Here is a 16121-nt window from a genome sequence, read left to right as displayed (position 1 = left end):
GTCAAGAACATCTGCACTGGTATCAAGGAAGGGAAAGGGGAGCAGTAAGGGAGGTCTCCTCCAGAAGTGATGGCTGAGCTGAGATTTGAGAAAAGGTTGGAGAAAAATTGAGAAGGTTATTTAGAGAGAATATCAGAGGTCTTTGTGAGAGGATGGATATGGAGAGCAAGGGAAAAGGAGATATCAAAAATAACTGCTAGTCAGCCACTAGAGAATGAAAAAGTTGGCTTAAAGCTCAACATTCAGAAAACGAAGATCATGGCATCTGGTCCCATCACTTAATGGCAAATAGATGGAGAAAACAGTGGAAACAGTGGTAGACTTTATTTTTTTGGCCTCTGAAATCACTGCAGATGGTGACTGCAGCCAAGAAATTAAAAGACGCTTGCTCCTTGGAAGAAAATTTACGACCAACCTAGCCAGCATATTCAAAAGCAGAGACATTACTTTGTTGAGAAAGGTCCAGTTAGTCAAAGCTATGGTTTTTCCAGTAGTCATGTATGGATGTGAGAGTTGGACTATAAAGAAAGCTGAACACTGAAAAAATGATGCTTTTGAACTGTGGTGTTGGAGAAGACTCTTGAGAGTCCCTTGGACTGTAAGGAGATCCAATTAGTCCATCCTAAAGGAGATCAGTCCTGGGTGTTCATTGGAAGGACTGATGTTGAAGCTGAAACTCCAATACTTTGGCCACTTGATGCAAAGAACTGACTCTTTTGAAAAGACCCTGATGAAGGGGACGACAGAGGATGAGATGGTTGAATGGCATCACCGACTCAATGGACATGAGTTTGAGTAAACTCTGGGAGTTGGCGATGGACAGGGAGGCCTGGCGTGCTGCAGTCCATGGGGTTGCAAAATGTTGGACATGAATGAGCAACTGAATTGAACTGAACTGAACTGAATAAATCAGTTAGCCCAAGGTCACAAATCTGAAAACAAGAAAAAAATTAAATATATTTAAAATGAGTAAGTTTGTTTCATCTTAGAGACCAACGTCTTTCTTCACTCTTAGATTGTACTGTTTCTGAGTATAACATTATACAACCAAATGCTTCCCTCAAAAGAAATATTCTCTTTTAAGTTATATTGGTCATGTAGGTAATTAACTCTAAGTTTACTCAAATGTTTTCTGAATGTGCATACATCATTTAAAAAACTATGCTGCTTATAAATTTCTTTAATAAAAATAGAATAATAATATAGAATATTATAATAATAATATAATAAATAATAATAAACATAATATTTCTTAAGTATAATTTTGCTCTTTATTTACTCATTCATTCATCAATATTTATTAAGCACTTACTTATGTATTAGGTACTGTTCTTGAGTAGGTGCTATATGGCAGGCAGTCCATGCATAATACAAATGGGTATTCAGAATACATTAAAGTTTCCTGGACCTTGTTGTAAATTATGGAAAAAAAAAAAAAAAAAGACGTTCTTTTCATATCAGCTCCCTTTTCCTCCAGATATCCCTAAGCCACAGACAGAACAGGGTTCAAATGATTTTGAAACAAATAAAGAGACAAGTACATGGGAATTTGTTTTTTAATTCATAACTCCAGTATATATATTTTTAAAGTGTAAGAATAAAGTATTTCAAAGTTCTGGAATACAATATAGAGGAAGCATAATCAGAGATGATAAGAGATATGACTTACAGACCAAAGTGGACAGATACATGCAATGCTTTCAAAATGTATTAACTGCAATTTTTAAGAACAAATATTTATCCTTTTAAGGCAAAACTAAAAAAAAAATACAAAACAAACTAAAAAAGCTGTAAAATACTATTTAGGCTCATGAAAGCTATGTCTTTTCTACAAAGGTACGTCCAAGTATTTTTCAATTATCAATAATGATATTAACCTACCACAGGAGCTTTAGTTACACATGTAAGAGAGATGAATGGACATGCATGACTAGAAGGTGAAATACTTAAAACTGGAGTTATGCTTGTCTGGAAGATATTTGTATGCAAAGAAGAAAAGCTCTGTGAGTAGGACTGGGGGTTGATTACAATTCCTATTCTTCCCTCAGCTATTGCCCCACTTCTTTTCTCCCCTTTACTGAAACATTCTGAAATTGGTCATTTTCCCGGTCCACTTCAATCACACTTTGTAAGTAGGCTGAATAATAGCCACCCAAAGATGGCAGGTGAAACCTGCAAAAGTTACCTTATGAGGGAAAAGAGTCTTTGCAGATGTGATAAAAATAAGGATCCTGAGGAGGAGAGGTTATACTGGATTAACTAGTGAGGGGGCATCTAAATCCAAGCACATTTCCTTATCAGTGAGGAGAAAGGGTATTTGGGCCACACAGAAGGGAAAGCAATGAGGGGGGCTGAAGGAGGGGTGCTGCCACCCCAAGCAAATAAATGCCAGCAGCCACCTGAAGAGGCAGCTCAGAGATCCTGAGGAAGCGTGGTCTGCACCACCTTATTTTAGTTTGTTGGAACCAATGCTGAACTTCTGGTCTCCAAAGGAAGACTTTTCCATTATTTGAAGCCATCTAGTTTGTGTTTTTGTTTTTTGTTTTTTTGTCATATCAATCATAGAAATAAACACCATTCCATTCCAAAAACACCTAAAATAGTCAAATTCACAAATGGCCTCCTAGATGCGGAATCCAATAGCTACTGCACTCAAGTTCCCCACACTGTGTGACACAGTTGATTGCTCCCTACTTTTTATTTTTTAGGTGGTATAATGGTCAGTTTTATATGTTATATCCTATATGCTAGGATATAGTCCCAGTTATTCAATCAAAAACTAATCTAGGTTTTTTTTTTTTTTGAAGATGTGATTAAAGTCTAAAACTGACATTAATGAGGAAGATTATTATCCAGATCATCTGGGTGGGCCTGTTTCAATTAGTTGAAAGGCTTTAAAATGAAAAGAAAGGAGGAGGAGGAGGATAGGGACAAGGACAAGGATGCACATGAGAGGGAGAGGAGGGAAAACAGAGAAAAAGGAGAGAAATAATGCCAGCCATGGACAGCATCTATAGCTCCTGCCTGCCCTTCCTGACAGCCTGCTGTGCAGATTTCAGACTTGCCACGCCAGCCCCCACAACTATGTAAGCCAATTCCTTGCAATAAATATCATAATATATATTTCCTACAGGTTCTATTTCTTGTGTTCAGTGCTGATTGATACACTTGGCTTTAAAAGTATCACACACTCTTGGTTTCACTCCTATTTCACCGGCTGCTTCTTTTAGTCTCCTTTGCTCTTTCCTCCATATTTTTTACCGCTGAATGTTGGAAAGCCCAGGGCTCAGTATTTGGGCCTCTTTTCTCTGTTTCACTCACTCAGTAAATGATTTTAAATACTAAGTGATGATCCCTTGCATTTATTTTTAATCTACAGCCTGGACCTCTTCCGTAAACCTTAGTCTTAAATCACCCATCTTGTATGTGCGCCTCAAGTTTTTCATAAGCATTTTAACATAACGTGTAAATTTTCCATTATCTCCACAAAAGCTACTCCTCTTGTAGCCTTCCCTTCTCAGTAAACAGCATCAATTTTTCCCATGGCTCAGACCAGAATTTTGAAATTGTACTTGCTTTCTCTGTTTCTTTCACACTCATGCTGATGTATTAACTAATGAAGTGGACTCTATCTTTGAACTTATCCCAAATAGGGCTGCTTTCTTTTGTCTTGCTTTAAAATTGTAATCATAATCTTTTGCTTGTATTATTGCGCTAGGCCCCTAAATGTTTTTTATTCTGTCCTTATTACCAGCCATGTGCACACCCTATTCTCAATAGACTAGCTAGCAATCTAAAATATAAATCCCATCAAATCACTGCTCTGCTCCAAACTCTCTGCTAACTTTCAGAGTAAAAGCCAAAGTTCTTTCAATGGCTTTCCAGGTTTCATATGGGTTAACTCCTGCTGATCTCTAATCCCACTAGTATTTTTCCCTTGGACCCAATCAGTCTTTTTTAGTCTTTTCCAATTCCTTGTACAAACATGGAAAACTTCTGCCTCAGGAGTTTTGAATTTGTTCACTCTTTGCTTTATCTGCTCTTGAGCTGTGCCCACATGGCTTGCTCTGTTACCTTCATCTCAGTCATCTGCTCAAACATCACTTCATTAGCAACACCATTCATGTTCATTCTAGTCAAAATTACTCTTTCTGAATCTACACTCTATCCCTTTTTCCTTCTTTATTTTCTTCCCCAGCACTGATCAATATTTGATGTACAATATATTTTACTTATTTATTTCTGTCTCCTAGGTCAATAATCTTTATTTTGTTCACTATCATATTTTGGGGGGGTTTAATACAGTGCTTCGGAGAAGGCAATGGCACTCCACTCCAGTACTCTTGCCTGGAAAATCCCATGGACGGAGGAGCCTGCAAGGCTTCAGTCCATGGGGTCGCTGAGGGTCGGACACAACTGAGTGACTTCACTTTCACTTTTCACTTTTGTGCATTGGAGAAGGAAATGGCAACCCACTCCAGTGTTCTTGCCTAGAGAATCTCAGGGACAGGGGAGCCTGGTGGGCTGCTGTCTATGGGGTCACACAGAGACAGACACGACTGAAGTGACTTAGCAAAGCAAATACAGTGCTTGGCACATAAATATTCAGTAAATATTTCATAAGTAAATGAGTGAAGGCATGAATGAATGAACTTCTGCTTATGATTGGGTGGATCCATAAACCAATGTGAACAAATATAAGGATATTTAATAGTCAATCACAAAATCTTTACCAGGCTCAGTCATTTTCTAACTTATTTTTGTGATGTTGCTTATTGGGTGATTTTCCCCCAGATTATCTCAGTGGAAATTATTTTGTGTGCTTTTTTCAATAGTGATTCTGTCAGGATGTAATTATTACCTATTCCATCTGTTTTAATTTGCTTGAAGTTTAAGGCTTAAGGATGGGAGAAGATATGGGGAAAAAAAAGAAAGGACATAGGGCTTAGAACAATAAAACAATACATGATTTAGTTAGAGATTCAGGACAGAAGAATCAGGACCTACTTTAGGTGTATTGTCAGAATTAACGTAATTGAACTTCCCTTATTCTGTAAAATTTACTTTTACAGAATTGTATGGAATGTGCCTCAATTAGACTTGGCAGTATATTTCTATATGAGAGCAGGACGTAGAAGCAGTAGTCCATAGCCAGATGGATGCTCCCAAGCTTCACTGTTGGGAAACACCAGTACGGCAGTGACTTAGTGACTCCAGTGTTAACTGAATGAGTATTTTACCTCAAACATTTTTTTGACTTGGAGGCACAATAGTATAATTGTAATAGAAGAACACGCCATGTGCCTGGAGAGGAGGGATGGTTAAGAGCACTCTACGGGTTTGCACTGATTATACTCAGGAGTGCAGAAGCACTGATTTACCTCACATGGATGAATAAGTTGACACCTTGTTGCTTAAAAATTGCTTATGTTTAAAGTACGCTCCACAGCTAAAGGGCCATGCAGATGTCACATTGCTGAATAGCATATGGACATCTCCAGGGCTGTTAAAAATGATCACACCGACCGTCTGTTTTTACTGGGGCTCACGGTATTTATATGGTTCTGAGAGAGAAGTTTACACCTTTCAATGTAGCTCAGGGGACCTATTTCTAGAAGGGAAGGAGGCAGGGAAGGCACTTGTGAACTTGGCATAGAAACTTTATGTTTCCGTAATGGCCTGTTTCTTAACAATGTGGCAGTTCTGAATCTAAGAAAGGACAAAACTATTTTAAGATAAAGATCATCATTTTAAGAATCCGTAACTTAAGTCTTTAGAGAGCCAACTAAGTACAGTTTGGGAGGTAAGGCTAAAGTGACTGTGGCCTTTTCTTCTTGGATTTCAAAACTCGCTAGCTGCTAGCTCACTACTTCTGAGGTCTGCTCATAGCCCATATTTTCTTCCACTAACTTGTCTTTAATTTCCCCCCCAGCATTTGAATTGTCTTCAGTGTCGAGCACCATGTTCAGCATGTAGAATATCCTCAGTCAGCGCCTGGTGAGTGACATTGTATTTACAGAGCATGGATAGAGTATAAGGTACAGGGGTGTGTGTCATGGGAAAGACCATGTTCCTGCTCTTTATACTTTTGTCCCAAGGATATGGGGAGAAGAATCAAAGCTGTTCCTCCAGAAATATACACCACAGCAAAAAAAAAAAAAAAAAACAAAAAACAAAAAACTATAGAAGTTGTAAAACATATTTCATTCTTATTTTCCTGTTAGTATGTAAAATTACAACAAATTTAATTACTAAAGCAAAGAACATTAGGAGCACCATCTTGTGAAAGGCCCTATCACTAACATGTCAGATGGTGCTCCATGCTATGAATAACAATGAAAATTTACAAAGCCTGCCTTGAAACGGGAGAGAATGAACAAAATTCATGCATTTGTCACACTAATAAAAGAAGCATACTCTTTGAAAAGAGTTAAAGAAGCAAATAATAGACATCAGTATTTTACATGCTTTTCAGTCTTAACATTTCTAAATCAACTGAAAATTCAAATTATTTTTATTAGTGTTGAAAAGCCTACCAGAAGTTTGCCTGCATTACCACAAAATGACATGCTTGCTGTTTGTTGCCTGTTGAATCCAGTCTTTGGATATTATAACAGAATTAATATTTAATTCAGGGTTTATGGTATGCCAGCCATTGTGAGGGCTATGTAAGCTTAGGAAAATCCAATACAAGGTCCTCCTGTTTTCTTCATTTCACAGATTACAGAGTGTCATGTAAATAATTTGCCCAAACTAACTTGCTTATCATATGGCAGACCCAAAATTGTGACCGTGGCCTCTTGACTTTCAAACCTGTGCTCTTAAGCACAGCCTGCTGCTTTTTGACATGAGAAAAAATGAGAAAAGAGAACGATGAAACAATTCAGTGTCTTAGAGCTTTTAGTTGCCTATGTATAAAGTAACTAGAAAGTGACTTGCATACTCTTGAACTCTTTCACGGTAAGAAGTAAATGAAATATCTTAGTCTGTGTTCAGAGTATGTTGTTGTTGTTCAGTTGCTCTGTCGTGTCTGACTTTTTGCAACCCCATGGACTGCAGCAGGCCAGGCTTCCCCTGTCCTTCACTGTCTCTCAGAGTTTGCTAAAACTCATGTTTGTTGAGTCAATGATACCCTTCTAGTCAAGGCTATGGTTTTTCCAGTGGTCGTGTATGGATGTGAGAGTTGGACTGTGAAGAAAGCTAAGCGCTGAAGAATTGATGCTTTTGAACTGTGGTATTGGAGAAGACTCTAGAGAGTCCCTTGGACTGCAAAGAGATCCAACCAGACCATCCTAAAGGAGATCAGTCCTGGGTGTTCATTGGAAGGACTGATGCTAAAGCTGAAACTCTAATACTTTGGCCACTTCATGCGAAGAGTTAACTCATTGGAAAAGACTCTGATGCTGGGAGGGATTGGGGACAGGAGGAGAAGAGGATGACAGAGGATGAGATGGCTGGATGGCATCACCAACTCGATGGAAATGAGTCTGTGTGAACTCTGGGAGTTGGTGATGGACAGGGAGGCCTGGCGTGCTGCAATTCATTGGGTTGCAAAGAGTTGGACAGGACTGAGTGACTGAACTGAACTGAACTGAACTGAACCATCTCATCCTCTGTTGCCCCCTTCTCCTCCTGCCCTCAATCTTTCCCAGCATCCGGGTCTTTTCCAATGAGTTGGCTCTTTACATCATCAGGTGGCCAAAGTAATAGAATTGTAAGAGCATAATTAGCATATGAGTTGAAAATGTTGCCATGAGCAGAAATGACTGTAAGGTCAGTTTTACTGACTAGTCACCTTGGTTGAATTTCTCTAAAATGATCACAAAGTCCACCATCAGCACCACAGCCTCATACACATGTGGGATTATGCTTATTTTGAAGAGACTATAAAAATCACACCTATCATGATACCAGAAAAACCAAATGTGACAGAGTCCTGATGTCTTCTAAGGCCTGGAGCTGCTACTTGTTCCAGTTTAACAACATTGATCTATCTATGGCACTAGAGTGCATCAAAAAAAGCCTGGAATCATGCCTAGACAGAGCAGAAGTGATTATTAATGCATGGCCAACTTTTAACTTGGAGTGTTCTAAGTATGACTACTTGATATTTGAAAACATGGCTAGAGTTGAGAATTAGTAAGAATCAGTTGCATCAGAACTTTGGTTTCTTTGGATCACATCCATTTCCCACCTTTATAACCCATCCATACCCTACCCTCACGGTCATTGTAGCCAGTAGAATGAAATTGAGAAGTCAAGCTTTTGTTAACAAACAGGCAATAGACTGCTGTGTTGGGTGCACTGTCTCTAGAATGACATCATCTAGCTCAAATCTACATCTGCCGCTTGCTGTGCCTTGGATGAGTTTGTTTCTCTCTCTGTGCCCCCCTGTACCCATGTAAGAACTCCATATTTTGTCTAAGAATGAACTCAATGCATATAAAGCATCTAAAATAGTATCTGACATACAGTAAGTATGTCTTATGAGTGCTATTATTATTATATTATTACTAATAACATTACTTTTGTTAGTTATAAAAAAGATAATGCTCAAGGAATTGTTTTTTCAAAATATTTTATTCCTTTGGTAGATCATGATATTAGTTTAATTTTCTTGATTTGCATAAAATATGATATATAATAATGAAAAATTGAATAAATAAATAAATGCATGGGGTTTACCAAGCAAGAATGGCAAGTGGGTTGCTATTTCCTTCTCCAGGGGATCTTCCTGATCCAGTGACTGAACCCATGTGTTCTTTTTTGAAGGCAAATTCTCAACCCCCGAGCCACCAGGAAAGCCCCCAAAATAGAATAAATAAATAGAATAAATAAACATTAAAAGTCAATACACATACTATAGATAAATACTATTTTATGAAACAAATACCTATGTGTGTTCTCAGTTGCAGTGTATTTCTTAATGTAATTATGGTCTCAAACATTGGAAAACACTGTGCTGAGTCGCTCAGTTGTGTCCGACTCTTTGTGATTCCATGACCAGCAGCACACCATGCTCCTCTGTCCATGGGGATCCTCCAGGCCAGAATACTAGAGTAGGTTCCCATGCCCTCCTCCAGGGGATCTTCCCAATCCGGAGATCAAACCCAGGTCTCCTACATTGCAGGCGGATGCTTTACCATCTGAGCCACCAGGTAAGCCCAAGAATACTGGAGTGGGTAGCCATTCCCTTCTCCAGGTGATCTTCCCGACCCAGGAATTGAACTAGGGTCTCTGGCATTGTAGGCAGATTCTGTCAGTTGAGCTACCAGGGAAACTCTGTAAATGTAGGAGACACTACAGACATGGGTTCGATCCCTGTGTTGGGAAGATCCCCTGGAGAAGGGCATGACAACCTACTCCGGTATTCTTGCCTGGAGAATCCCATGGACACTTCTAAGTATTATTATGCAGAAATTATGACAGCTTCACATTGTGCAAAAGGGAATTTTAAATTTTTGTTGCACTTCTTATGTCAAACATTTAATTTATTCATAAATTCAACATTTGCTCATAGAACATTTTCTATTGCAGGCACTCCACTTTAATCTGGAGGTAAAAATGACTGAAAAATTTTGCATAACCCTTGCCCCCATGGACCTTACAACTTAAATGGAAAACACTCTTTATCAAATAAGTATATACTAACCACCAATTATGAGATACATTTTTCTAACTTCTTACAAATACAAAGAGCTGAGATAATCTGCAGAAATAAACTAAGGATAAGTTGTAAAGGAATAGAAAATAATCTTACTAAAAATTAAGAGTAAGAAACAGCACTTAAAGATGCATACAAAATCGGGTCACACCCTATAATGCTCCATAATTAACTGAAGGAGTTGGGCAAATATGCCTATGTGGTTTGGGATATTTGTTTTTAACTATACATTTCTATTTTAACTTATTATTTCTACCATCTTATATTCATTAAATTGTTACTAATCTGGAGAGTCAGAGTCAGTAGCTTGTTCAGCATAGTTAGGACATCTTTAGTAAAATCAATATATGTATCAATATACATATATTTAATGTAATGAATAAAAATCACAGTAGTGTCTTTTCAGAAATTGAATGCTTTTGCTGGAGGAATAAAAGGTAATATTACACATTTTTAACCAAAATGTGGAATGTTACAGCCTTTAGGCAGTGATTATCAACATCTGGGCTTCCCAGGTGGCGTTAGTGGTAAAGAACCCATCTGCCAAATGAATAAGCAAGTTGTGGTACATATACACAATAAAATATTACTCAGTTATTAAAAAGAACACATTTGAATCAGTTCTAATGTGGTGGATGAAACTGGAGCTTATTATACAGAGTGAAGTAAGTCAGAAAGAAAAACGCCAATACAATATATTAATACACATATATGGAATTTAGAAAGATGGTAACGACAACCCTATACGCAAGACAGCAAAAGAGACACAGATATAAACAACAGACTTTTGGACTCTGTGGGAGAAGGTGAGGGTGGGATGATTTGAGAGAATAGCATTGAAACGTGTATATTATCATATGTGAAATAGATGACCAGTCCAAGTTTGATGCATGAAACAGGACACTCAAAGCCAGTGCACTGGGACAACCCAGAGGGATGGGATGGGGAGGGAGGTGGGAGGAGGTTTGGGGATGGGAGACACATGTACACCTGTGGCTGATTCATGTCAATGTATGGCAAAAACCATCACAATATTGTGAAGTAATTAGCCTCCAATTAAAATAAATAAGTAAATAAAAAGAACCCATCTGCCAATGAAGGAGACATAAGAGACACGGGTTTGATCCCTGGGTCAGGAAGATCCCCTGGAGAAGGAAATGGCAACCCACTCCAATATTCTTGCCTGGTGAATCCCTGGACAGAGGAACCTGGCTGGCTATGGTCCATAGGGTCGCAAAGAGTCTGACATGACTGAAGTGACTAAGCATGCAGCATGTATGCAGTAGTAATATAATGGGTATCAACATCTACTAAAATTAAAATCAAGCATATCTCTGACTGAGCAATTTCATGTTGGGGAATCTATTCCAATTTATTCCAATATTATAAGTAAATGATATTTACTGCAGCATTTTGAAGTAACCAAGAAGTGTAAATAAAGTCATTGCCTATTGATATGGGCATGAGTGAACAGAATCTGAAAAATTCCTTCCACCACTTTAATATAGTCATTTCAAAGAAGAATCTAAAAAAGGATACAAGTGAACCTTTTTACAAATCAGAAACAGACTCATAGACTTAGAGAATGAATTTATGTTTACCATAGGGGAAGGGTGTAAGAGGGAGGTATAGACTGGGAGTTTGGTATTGACATATACACACTGATATACATAACAGATAATCAACAAGGACCTACTGTATCACACAGGGAACTTTATTCAATGCTCTGCAATAACCTAAATGAGAAAAGAGTCTGAAAAAGAATAGATATGTACTGGTATACCTGAATCACTCTGGTGTACATGTGAAACTAAGACAATATGTAAGTCATCTATATCCAATATAAAATTAAAATAAATAAATATTATAGTTCCAAAAATGCACACATAGATGACTGTTAACAAAATGTTAAAGAAATATAAGGGCAAAGCCAAGAAAATAATAAGTCAGTTGATATTGATGCCTGTCAATAAAAACTAAATTTGAACATATGCATAAGTGAAGATTAAGATTTTTCACGTTCTCTAGATAACATAGTTACTTTTCTTATAGTACATCACAGAAATCTTTGTTACTGGGCTGGATTTGTAACGTCCCTTTGCCTTGAGCATCCCTGTCCCCAATCCCTTCTCTCCTTATCACACATACACACACTCTCAAACAAAAACACAAGCAATCAAAAGCACGGAATTGCTCCTGTGAAAATAAACTTTACTATCAGACCATAAGCAACCTCGAGAAACTTTAACATGAAATTCATTGCTAACACACTACAAAGCTATTGCCATTTTTATGAACTATTGGGCAGTTTTGTTAGATTTTAAACCTTTAAGTGAGTCAATGCCTTACACAACGTGTCCTTTATGAAGATAAAAAGGAGCACATTTCTCTCAGTGCCAAGAATAACTGTGTCCCTAAGCACTTTAATATACACTGAGAATCACATAACTGATCTGAACTTCTCTTGGCTGCTAAGAAGAGTGGTGTTAAAGCTTCACATATTTTTATTATGTTATTGGCTTTTTACTCTAATTTTCTCACTTAGCTTCAGTTGTTTTAATGTGGCAATATTTTAAAGCCATATTAAATGATTTAGGATCAATATAGGTTACTCATACATATATACAACTAACAATAGGGTCCTTGAAACAAGAAACAGACACTCCAACACCGACTTGAGGGACACCCAGGAGAAAATAGGTCTTAGCAACACAGAGCAAGGGTGACTACTGTTCCTTAACAGGGAGAAATTTTAAATCATAACCCATATTATATTAGTTGTATATCTTTATCTAAAAGAAACTAAATATATGTTTTTGTCATAGAAACAAATCCAATTCCTATGTTTTTAAGTTCTCAGAATAAAGAATTTCTATAATATATGTGTACCAACATGTGTGGATATCTGAACTTCAGGAAGCCAACTTGACTGTTACAGAGTGGGCAAAATTAGGTACCTAGAAAATGGCAACCCACTCCAGTGTTCTTGCCTGGAGAATCCCAGGGATTGGGGAGCCTGGTGGGCTGCTGTCCATGGGGTCGCACAGAGTCGGACACAACTGAAGTGACTTAGCAGCAGAAGCAGAATTCCCTTAAAGAATTCTATGGAAACCTAACAAAATCTAGCTTTGCTGCATGCTCCAGTCCATGCCAGAAAGCTACTTTATAGCACAATAGATGGATTAGGTATCAGCGTTTTGAAATTGCATTGAATCCAGTCATTAAAAAAAAAAAAAAAAGGTATAGGCGGAAGAGTTAGCCCTATTTTCTCTGTTTCTACTAACATTTTTCTTCTATAAGTTTATTTGATTGTGTCAGCATGATAATAGAAGCCAAAAAGGTTCATTATGTTCTCATTCAAAGAAAATGACTAACAGTTAATCATCTACCTATGGAACTTCTTTTCTCTGCAGAAAATTTACCACAGTTTTGTACAAAACATTACAGGATCATAAATGATCATTTATAACTGACATATAAATATAATGAATTTATCATTTTAAAAATAGATTTACTCAATTTTCTAAAAAACTTTTTTGTTCTATTACAGCCTTTGTGGCAAAAGAATGCATGTTGTTTCACACTTAATCAAACAAATACTATATCTGTCTTGAAAGAAAATTATAGGAAAGAACTTAGATCACTGAGAACAACCCAGGCAAGGAACAGAAAATCAATCTAATATTTTAAGAAAGCAAAACTACTTCTCATTTTAACAAGCCTGTTATTCACACAACGTGGGGGGGGGCATAAAAATTAAGCATAGGAAACACAATTACTAGGAAAAATTCAAGAAAACAAATAAATTTGGGAACCTCATGTGAAGCTGCTGCTGCTGCTGCTAAGTCGCTTCAGTCATGTCCGACTCCGTGCGACCCCATAGATGGCAGCCCACCAGGCTCGGGATGTCTTTAAATCTTCACAATAAGTCAAAAATTTTATTATAAAAACAAACGTTTACTTTGACACAAATATCAACATACGGTTAACAGTTCAATGCAAACAGAATATGTAAAAGGACAGTCTCATTTCTTTACATGTGTAATAAACAGGATTACAAGGAAACTCAGAATTATGTGGTAACTAACAAGAAAACTCAGAATTATGTGGTAACTAACTCTCTTTGGACAGATGGAGCACCTGAGGCAGTCAGACCCCATTTCTCCTGCAAGATGGTGGCCATATAAGGGCAAGGCTGGTGCCGCGCAAGGGGCAGGGTACCACCTGTCTATCACCGTTAGCATCAGGAATTCCCCAGACAGTGCATGCATTTAGTACAAGTTCTAAAGTCCTGGACCCTCAACAGCTGAAACCTGGTATGAACAGAAGCACACCATTTGAAGGTGACTCAAGTACACAGTAGATTTCCCAGTCTAATGATAATTTTGACATTTTTATTATTTTGAAAATTTCTGATGCTTATATCAATACCTTTGCTGCAACATCTCAACAGTACTGTACTGGAAATGATGCATTCACTGTTGCCTGTATCCCTGTCTCCAATGTGAGAGGCAGTCAATGAAAAGTTTAACAATAAGATAAGATATGCTATGAAAATATACCAGATCTATATGAAAAATATATTTCTTGACAGAAAACATGCATGTTAAAGATAAGCTTGGAGAAATTTATTACACAGAGCCAATTCATCAGAATTGGGTAACTTTAGTTATGTCATTTAAGTTCAATTATTAGGGAGGGTAAAGTTGAGAAAGAAAGGGAGAATTAGTGCCCTCTCATTCATTCATACCTTCAACTATTCACTCAAAGCACATTATGAGATTTTATACCTGTAATTCTGACAGATTGCTATTGGTGAAACTAGTCTAATGAAGAAATTTCAACTGAGTTTTGCTTCCAAAATTGGTCATACAGTATCATCCAACCATTATGAACTACAGTGAATACAGTAATTCCATTAAATGAATTTTGCCTCTTTTAGTAACAACAAGCATATATCAATACATCATTTGGCTAATATCCCGATACCACATGTTTATATGATAGTAAAAATATTTGTAACACCATTTAAAGCAAAATATAAAGAAGCAAATGTCTTTCAGTTAAGTTAAACTCTTAATCTCTTCTTAGTTCAGTGTAACTTTTCTGAATTCCTCTTTGCCATGAGAAATGTTCCGAAGGCATATTCTCTGATTTCAGAGGCTATGAAGCAACTGAAAGTTAATGAGTGGTGTTTGAAATCGGCTTCTGAGGTTCTATCTGCCTTGCCTCGGGGCAGCACTGTGAACACCTTCTCCTCTTATGTTTCCTGCTTGCTTGAAGTGAGGCATCTGGGTTCTTTTCTCACTGTCACCTCGGTGCCCTGCAGTTCATCTCTGAATAAACAGGTACTTCAGGTAAAACCGGATACTTCCTCCTTCCCATACGTCTATTCCAGAGTTTTTTCTTTCATAAACAGTACAGTAATGAGCCAGAAAAAAACAATATGTATTTTCAACATCTTCACAGGCCTATTAAACTTTATGGTGATATTTCTTTCTCAATAGGTGATTGATTACTTGGGTGTCTAAATAGCAATACCAGTTCACTTCTTTTTATTTTTCTCTTACTTAAATTATACATAAGAAAGCTGAGCGCTGAAGAGTTGATGCTTTTGAACTGTGGTGTTGGAGAAGACTCTTGAGAGTCCCTTGGACTACAAGGAGATCCAATCAGTCCATTCTCAAGGAGATCAGTCCTGGGTGTTCTTTGGAAGGAATGATGCTAAAGCTGCAAGTCCAGTACTTTGGCCACCTCATGCGAAGAGTTGACTCATTGGAAAAGACTCTGATGCTGGGAGGGATTGGGGGCAGGAGGAAAAGGGGACGACAGAGGATGAGATGGCTGGATGGCATCACCGACTCGATGGACGTGAGTTTGAGTGAACTCCGGGAGTTGGTGATGGACAGGGAGGCCTGGCATGCTGCGATTCATGGGGTCGCAAAGAGTCGGACACGACTGAGTGACTGAACTGAACTGAACTGAATGTAGAAATAAAATACTAATTTTTTTTTTTTTGCCAAGTATCTAGTGTCAGGTATTTTATTTAACTTTTTTCTTTTTTAACTTCACAATAATCCTATCATTATTTTGTTCACCTTAAGAGTAAGAAAATTTCTGCTAGAGTTAAGTCTTAGGAAAACATTGATTTTCTATGTTATCAACTTTTACTAAATGGAATTTAATTCTCTATTAATTTCAGAGGATTGATAAATTTTATGTAAAAGAACTATAATTTGGAAAATAATTTATTTCAGAAGTCAAAGCATAATCTTGTGGGAGTGACTCATCTAATCACTGTAAATCACACTGGTTGGGTTAAGATAAATTTTACAACCAACATTCAAAGTCCTTTGTAAATTAATACAAAACAAAACAGAAACAGTAAAACACAAAAATAGGAAAATGTTTCCTGATTGGAGGGATCAGAAAAGTTCCGAGGGGATGCTCTTTGGGA

The 16121-nt window shown here is 37.5% G+C and overlaps 1 protein-coding gene and 1 long non-coding RNA gene across 4 annotated transcripts in view; one reads left to right on the top strand and one right to left on the bottom strand.

Moving 5' to 3' along the window:
* GRID2 (glutamate ionotropic receptor delta type subunit 2) overlaps positions 1-16121 on the bottom strand; it is a 640427-nt gene that overhangs the window by 468328 nt on the left and 155978 nt on the right. The gene's annotated exons all lie outside the window — the stretch shown is intronic.
* Positions 2908-15010, top strand: LOC129657471 (uncharacterized). Its single transcript, XR_008716751.1, has 4 exons — positions 2908-3086; positions 5933-5997; positions 13796-13980; positions 14825-15010. It is a non-coding gene; the product is annotated as an uncharacterized LOC129657471 (long non-coding RNA).

Source organism: Bubalus kerabau, chromosome 7 (genome assembly GCF_029407905.1).
Source record: "Bubalus kerabau isolate K-KA32 ecotype Philippines breed swamp buffalo chromosome 7, PCC_UOA_SB_1v2, whole genome shotgun sequence".
NCBI lineage: Eukaryota > Metazoa > Chordata > Mammalia > Artiodactyla > Bovidae > Bubalus > Bubalus kerabau.
Note: the sequence above shows the minus strand (reverse complement) of the source record. Positions and strands in the feature narration are given on the sequence as shown.